The following is a 7,587-nucleotide window of genomic DNA, read 5'->3' on the forward strand; positions in this document are numbered from 1 at the left end:
TAGATGTAAAATTAAAGATGTATTGTCCCCCAAAATCATGAAAAATAAAGATTTTTAAAATCGGACTTTGAATAGGCCATTTTGCAGTTTTAATGAAGTTGTTCACTTCCATAAGAAAAAAAACCGGGAAAAAAAATTATTTCACCTATAAAAAGACAAAATAAACAGTTAAATTACCCAAAAACTCATTGTCTTCCAGACAATTTGACCATTTTTTGCTTTAAATTACATTTTTCTCAGGTAAATAAATTTTTTTCAGACCCAATTTTTTGTGAGAGTGAATAACTATTATGTGACATTAAAATAACATATTCAACAAAAATATTTAAAAAAATATTTTTTTAGGGGGACAATATATCTTTAAAGGCTCTTATTTATAGGCCCATGATTAATTTTCATTATGTAATAGCAAGCTAGGTGAAGGGGGAGAGAAAAGGTATACGCCTTAATTACATGAATTGAGATCAGGCTTAGGATAATTATTTTAATTGGCTTTTAATACTATCTACAGATTATCGTCATCAATATTATCGATATGCTAATAACACTATTAATTTTGATGATGATTTTAATATATATAATTAGTATATATATTATTATTTAATAGGCCTAGTACATTATTAGTATTATTAATTATCAGTAGTATTATTAATTATAATTATTAATTAGTATTAAAATTAGTTAGTATTATAATTATATTATCATTATATATATTTATACTTACTTGTTGAATGGGAAAACGATGGTAGTAAAAATGTAGTAGCCCTAAAGGAAGTTCAACTAACTGGATCAACGCTAATGAAGGGTGCAGTTGTGAAGATGTGGTGGGCTGATGACAAAACTTGGTGGAAGGGAATTTTAATTGACTGGGAGAAAGTGACAGCGAAAGTGAAGATGAAGAAAGTAATATTCCTCTATCTGAATTAGCTAAACGATCTACGCTCATAAGAGAGAAAAATGCGACCGATTCTGATTTAACAGCTGAAGGTAGACTGTGAAATAACGTTTGTTTATTGTTATTATTACACTTTTAAATGTGGGCTTTAATCTTAGCTTTGCATTATTGTTTAGCTTTAAAACAAAAACACGACCATCAAATATGTAGACTACAGGCCCTATAACTAAATTATAAATTTGTGCAATATTGGGCATTATTATAGCATTTTAAATTTACGATTTGTAGCAATAGAAGTTTATTGTTGTTTGGTGATTTTAAAATGATTTTGCCGTACCTTGTATTACCATGCTACACTCATTGTTAAATGTCCTCGATAATAAAATAAATATTCCATTATTCAGTCTGTTGAGAGAATCTTTTATATACCATTTTACAGAATTTCCACCACAAAGTAAGCCAACTGAACAGACATGTGAGGCTCTATCTTGTGACATTGAGATATTCGCTGCTTGCGTGAGATGTAACTGCCTTTTATGTTTTGAACATTTTGTTTTTGATAAGACGTGTACACTGCACAAGAATTCAAACACAGTATCAGATCACATTCCTAGTAAAACAAACAATGACGAAGTAACAGATATGGATGTAACACTTGAATGTTATGAATCGTTGGGCCAGTCAACACAAATTCCAGAAGAACACTGTGTAGATGGCATATAACAATCGATGAAATAGGTGAAGTTGAAGTGAACACAACTGCCCCAATCCCACCACCAAAGAAGACAACGTTGGCCAAGAATAAAACAGTTCAAGAAAAAAGAAATTCTGGAGAGGCCTATTTTTCAGAAAAATCAAACAAACAAATTGAAGCCCGTAAGTTCATACAACGACCAAAATGTAATTCTATTTACTGCCGACAGCGTGAACTTTCATGCATTTTATTTGTAGAAAAAGATATGGACGATATAAGAGAAAGTTATTATAACATGGGGAATTTGCAAAGGCAAAGAGAATGGCTTTCCAAATATGTAATCACTGAAAAGGTTAAATCAAAGCATGATTATGGGAGAAAGTAACCCGGAGGTACAACTTGCCCGACGCGTCAGGGGATCGACATCCTGTTTGTCGCGTTATGTTTTTGAATACAATTGGCATTTCAGAGAGACAGGTACGTACGATGATCCAGAAGAGAGAGACACATGGTGTAGCTGGCAAAGAAAATCGAGGAGGTCGTCAGCAGTCTTTAAGAGACCAACAAGTGCGTGATCGTGCACGTGAGCATATTAATCGATTCCCTAAAGTAGAGTCTCACTATTGCCGACAAAATTCCAGTACTTATCATCAGATCTGACGATCAACAAGATGTTTAGTCTGTTTCAGAAAGAGAGTCCGGATGTTGATATTTCCTTATCAACATATTCACGGGTATTAAAACGTATGAATCTAAAATTCCATCGTCCGAAGAAAGACATGTGTGGGCTCTGTGAAACCTTTCACAGTGGATCATCTACAAAATGACAAGAAATTCAGGAAGCTTTCAATAAACACAATGCCGAAAAAGAAAAGGTTCGTCAACTTAAGGCAGAGATAAAGAAGAAGGCGATATCAGAACCCAAGTTTGAAGCTGCCGTATTTGACTTGCAGCAGGTCATATATAGTTAGGGAATATCTTGATTTTTCTGTGAAAAAATTATTAACAAAGGTTTTTTTGCAGATTCATACTCTATCACATACCAATATACACCAAAAAATTCCTCCAGACATTAGGAGATGGGGAAAGTGGTTAAATTTGACCTTTGACCTTACAAGGCATATGACACTGTATCTCGGTAACCATTGGTCCGAGAGATTTAGTTTTTGCACCAAAATGTTCCTTATATACATATTTATATTTACTATAATGAAGTATTTTTTCAAAAATTCATTCGAAATGGTGGAAAATGACCTTTGACCTTTTAAGCATATAACAGGTGTATCTCAGTGATCCTTGGTCCTAGAGACTTAGTTTTGGCACCAAAATGTTCCTTATATACATATTTATATTTTCTATAATGAAGTATTTTTTCAAAAATTCATTAGAAATGATGGAAAATAACCTTTGACCTTTTAAGGCATATAACACATGTATCTCGGCGATCCTTGGTCCTAGAGACTTACTTTTGGCATCAAAATGTTTCTTATATGCATATTTATATTACTTGTAATAAAGTATTTTATAAAAAATGAATTAGAAATGGTGGAAAATCATGACCTTAGATGGTCATGAAGCTGTATTCTGAAGACCATTGGTCGTAGAGACTTAATGTTTCTTATGGGCATATTCATATATATTAATAGAGTAGGCCTATTCTACCAAAAATTGTTTATTATGGTATTTTCCTCAAAAAAAGCTTTATTTAATGCTGAAAAACATTTAGCCCGATTACATATTTGAATTCTCCTATCATAATAAATTCAAATTCAAAATAAACATTTATTTCCTTCAATTGCAGAATAGAAACATAATAAAGAACAACAATGAAACGTAATAATAACGTTTAAAAAAATAAAATGTAACATACAAATCATAACTTTCATCAGAGAATCATTAAAAGAATGTCAAAATTTCAATTCTGTGTAATAAAAAATAGAAAGCAAAAGAAGGTGGCAAAGTCCAAAAGGCAAGTCTGAGTGGGATATATTAACTAAGGTTGGAAACAAAACACTATTACACACACACACCCATAATGTATCCCTATTCCAAAAAGTTAATTATGTCTTCTGACCTCACATATTTTGTATAATAAAGTACCCTTACCCCAAAAGTTAATTTTGTCTCCTCCTAATCTCACATGCTATATCCATGGGCCATACCGGCTCTGTAATGGACATGGGTCAAACATTTCCCATATTGTCTGTCTCATAACAGGATAAACTAAAAAAAACCTAGCCCATATGGATTTGCCCAAATGAACCCCCTAAGGACCCTTTTGGGATCTCTATGTACCTATCTATGTACCGATCTAATATGCACCCTTGATCTTGATTATGGATTTGCCCAAATGAACCCAAGGGCCGATCTTCCATGGACCCTTCTGGATTCTCTATGTTGGGCTACAAGAGGCCCTATATTGGAAATACTGTATGTGGGATGAAAATGTGGGTTCATATGTCCATGGAATAAATCTGCCTGTGCACCCTCGATACTTAAGGAACATTTATGGATTTACCCAAATTAACCCAAGGGCAGGTCCTTCATGGATACCTTCTGGGTTCACTATGTGGCTGGGGCTACATAAAGCCCCATATTGGAAATATAATGGATGACAATGTGGGTTCATGGAATAAAGCTGCCTGTGCACTCTTGATCCTTAAGGAATCCATATGGATTTGCCTAAAATGAACCAACAGCAGGTCATCTATTTAGACCCTTCCGTGGTTCTCTACTGTATGCTTATCCATATTAAATCATCTCTGCCATTGCAACCATCTTCTGTATTAGATTTTAAGCCATCCCCAGAAGTTCGAAATCTTGGGGTTTACATGGATTCCCACTTGCAGATGGATGCTAACATCAACGCCATCGTTCTGCTATGGTTGGGATTATGAAGATTGGTCTAATTTGTAGATTTCTGGATAGGGTAACAACTACACGACTTCTGCATGCCTTTATATCATCACGTCTGCACTACTATAACAGTATTCATGTCGCACTGCCCAAGACCCTGCTTAGAAAGTTGCAGATGTTACAAAATAGTGCTGCCTGTATAGTGTGTCGAACCACATAACACCTATCCTGCATGAACTGCACTGGCTTCCTGTGAAGGAGCGTCTCAACTTCAAGATATTGCTGCTCACATATAAATCTATTCGTGTTTTCACTCCACAATCCTGTTTTCACAGTCTTCGTTCCAATTCTCAGAATCATCTTGTTCCTGCTAAAGTAAAGACCATCTTATGGTCACCGTGCATTATCTTATTCAGCTCCTATGCTTTGGAATTCTCTTCCAAACTGAATTAAAGATGCACAGTCAATGGCTCTTTTTAAGAGGCTTCTTAAAAGACATATTTTTTAACATATATTGTTTAATAAAGCATATTACTCCCCTTTTTTCTCCTTTTCCATGCCACCTAGATTTTTTTAGATCTAGTTTAAGTAGGGCAGGAGGCGCCCAAGTCCGGGATGACCGAGACACAACTGGTGCTGTCCGAGGTTCAATTAGACCGATCTCTGGTTAGTGACGAGAGCGTATCCCCTTACTTCAGTTTGGGTTTTATTTTTGCCATGGTTGGAATCCCTTTAATTTAATCGTATTAGTTTGTGTACATCGCTTAGAAGTTTCACAATATTAGGAGCTATATAAATCCAGGATATTATTATTATGATTATGTTCAGTTCTACATTTTGGCCCATGTATCAGATCAATGCATTTGGCTACATAAGACCCTGTATTAGAAATATATCGGGTAAAACTGTGGATTCCAGCCTATCTGTGCAGCCCTGATCCTTAAGGAACCCATATGGATTTGCCAAAATGAACCAGGGGTAACCTCCGGATTCTCTATGGCCATACATGCCCTTTATTCAAGATACATGGATATCTGGATGAAACTGTTTGTCTTATAATATGGATTCGACCATATGGGAAAAAGCTATTACATACGATTCTTAAGGAACTCATATCGATTTGCCCAAATGAACCTTTTGGGTACTCTATGGCCTATAAATTGGCCTTGAATCGGAAACATGTAGATCAAACTGTGGGTCCCTTGCATCGGTCTATGTGGGAAAAAGTACTAAATCTTTAAAGTGGTCTGCAGCTCAAATTTTAACTTTGGTTGAGACATATTAACACTGTATTGTTATCCAATAACTTCTGACCATTCTGTAAATATTTCTTTAAATTAAGATATAATATTATATGTTACCAAACAACCACCACACACCCCCGCCCCATCACCTCTTTGAATTAAAATCCATCCCGAGAGGCTTCTATGTACTTCTTGTATAGTTATTTTCAAACAATATAATCCATTAGATTAAATATAAATATATATCTATTATAAACAATTTGCGCTTAGTTCCAACTCTCTATGCTATGTCATTATTTAGATGAGAAAAACAAGTCAAAGGTTAAAATTTCATAAAAAAATGGGTGATTAAAGTAATACTAGAATAAATAAACTATAAATTTATGTCAAAGGTCAATAACCACACTTCTGGTCATTTTCAGGCAAGATCTTCTGTTAAACTGAATATAAATATATATCTTGGGAACAATTTGCTCTTAGTTTTAATTCTCTCCGACCTGCCGTTACTTAGATATGGCGAAAAGAGGTCAAAGGTCAATAACCACACTTCCGGTCATTTTCAAGCAAGATCTTCTGTTAAACTGAATATAAATATACATATTGGGAACAATTTGCTCCTAGTTTTAATTCTCTCCGACCTGCCGTTACTTAGATATGGCGAAAAGAGGTCAAAGGTCAAAATTGGTGGAAATGGGGTTTCCGGTCAATTTTACAAAAAATTTTCTATTAGAACTAATATTAACATATACATTGTGAACAATTTGACACCAAAATTAACTCAATACAATATAGCATGTTGTATGAAAATAGTGGCCATTTTGTTTACATGATAAACAGTACAGAGTACATGAAAAACATGATATTTCTCAGTTTTAGTCTCAATAACTTCAATCTACACCCATGTCCACAATCAACTATCAAATGATTCAAATTTTTTTACACATGATCATTATATTGGAGAGATATTTTTAGAGAAGTTTCATTACCATTGAGTGCTAGCTTAATTTTTTTTTCTGGTGTAAAAAATATAATTTTTTTGTTTTTTTGGAAAAAATGCTTATAAATTAGTATTAATTGACCAAAATTCATACTATAACCCAATATATACCTACATAACTATATATCAAAATAAAGATAATTTAGTAAGCTATCATTTGATACTAAATAAAATGAGGTACATTCAAAATTCACAACGTTATTAAAACAATAACAGGCGTATCTTTAATTTGACACCAAATGACCTTTGACCCCAAAATGACCCCCTTTCCCCAGGTCAAAATTCATGGAGGAATTTTTTGGGATGACTTGGGATGCATTAGAACATGAATCCACTGAAAAACCTTTGTTAATAATTATTTCACAGATTGGCATTTTTTTGACCTAAAATTCCCTAACTAATACTTGCCTCGCTCAAATAGATGCGAAATCTTCTATAGACGACGACTGGCGTGTTACAACTTCACAATATACCAGTTGTCAGACAGAGAAGGTTATTGCTTTTTATCTCATGAGGGGATAACAAAAAGAGGATCAAATGAAATTTCCACTTATGTCAGTCAGTATTTAGAAATGCTGGATTCTCAATATAAAGAATCGGTTGCTCTTTTTTGTGACGGCTGTCCTGGTCAAAATTGCCAATTTGCCGACAAAATTAGTGTCATTACCTGTACATACACCTGATCAATACATGTTCTAGGATTGCATAGTCATATTGTCTTATATGGGATAACGATGCAAAATTTAAACAAAATTAAACATTATCTGTTATATGTTGTATTGTATTAATATTACAATAGAGAGGTTTCGCAATCTTACGAATACGATAACGAAAACGGATACGTCACGCACACGTATTCGTTTTCGTAAGCCATAAAAAAATCTGTTTCGCATGGCAACGA

The 7,587-nt window shown here is 34.0% G+C and overlaps 1 pseudogene across 1 annotated transcript; it reads left to right on the forward strand.

Moving 5' to 3' along the window:
- The first annotated feature begins 869 nt into the window (after positions 1-869).
- LOC144852921 (uncharacterized) lies at positions 870-7,369 on the forward strand (annotated as a pseudogene). Its single transcript, XR_013614354.1, has 4 exons — positions 870-987; positions 1,335-1,508; positions 1,634-2,548; positions 7,085-7,369. The product of XR_013614354.1 is annotated as an uncharacterized LOC144852921 (transcript).
- Positions 7,370-7,587: the final 218 nt, after the last annotated feature.

This window comes from Antedon bifida, chromosome 9, assembly GCF_963402885.1.
Source record: "Antedon bifida chromosome 9, ecAntBifi1.1, whole genome shotgun sequence".
Taxonomy (NCBI): Eukaryota; Metazoa; Echinodermata; class Crinoidea; order Comatulida; family Antedonidae; genus Antedon; species Antedon bifida.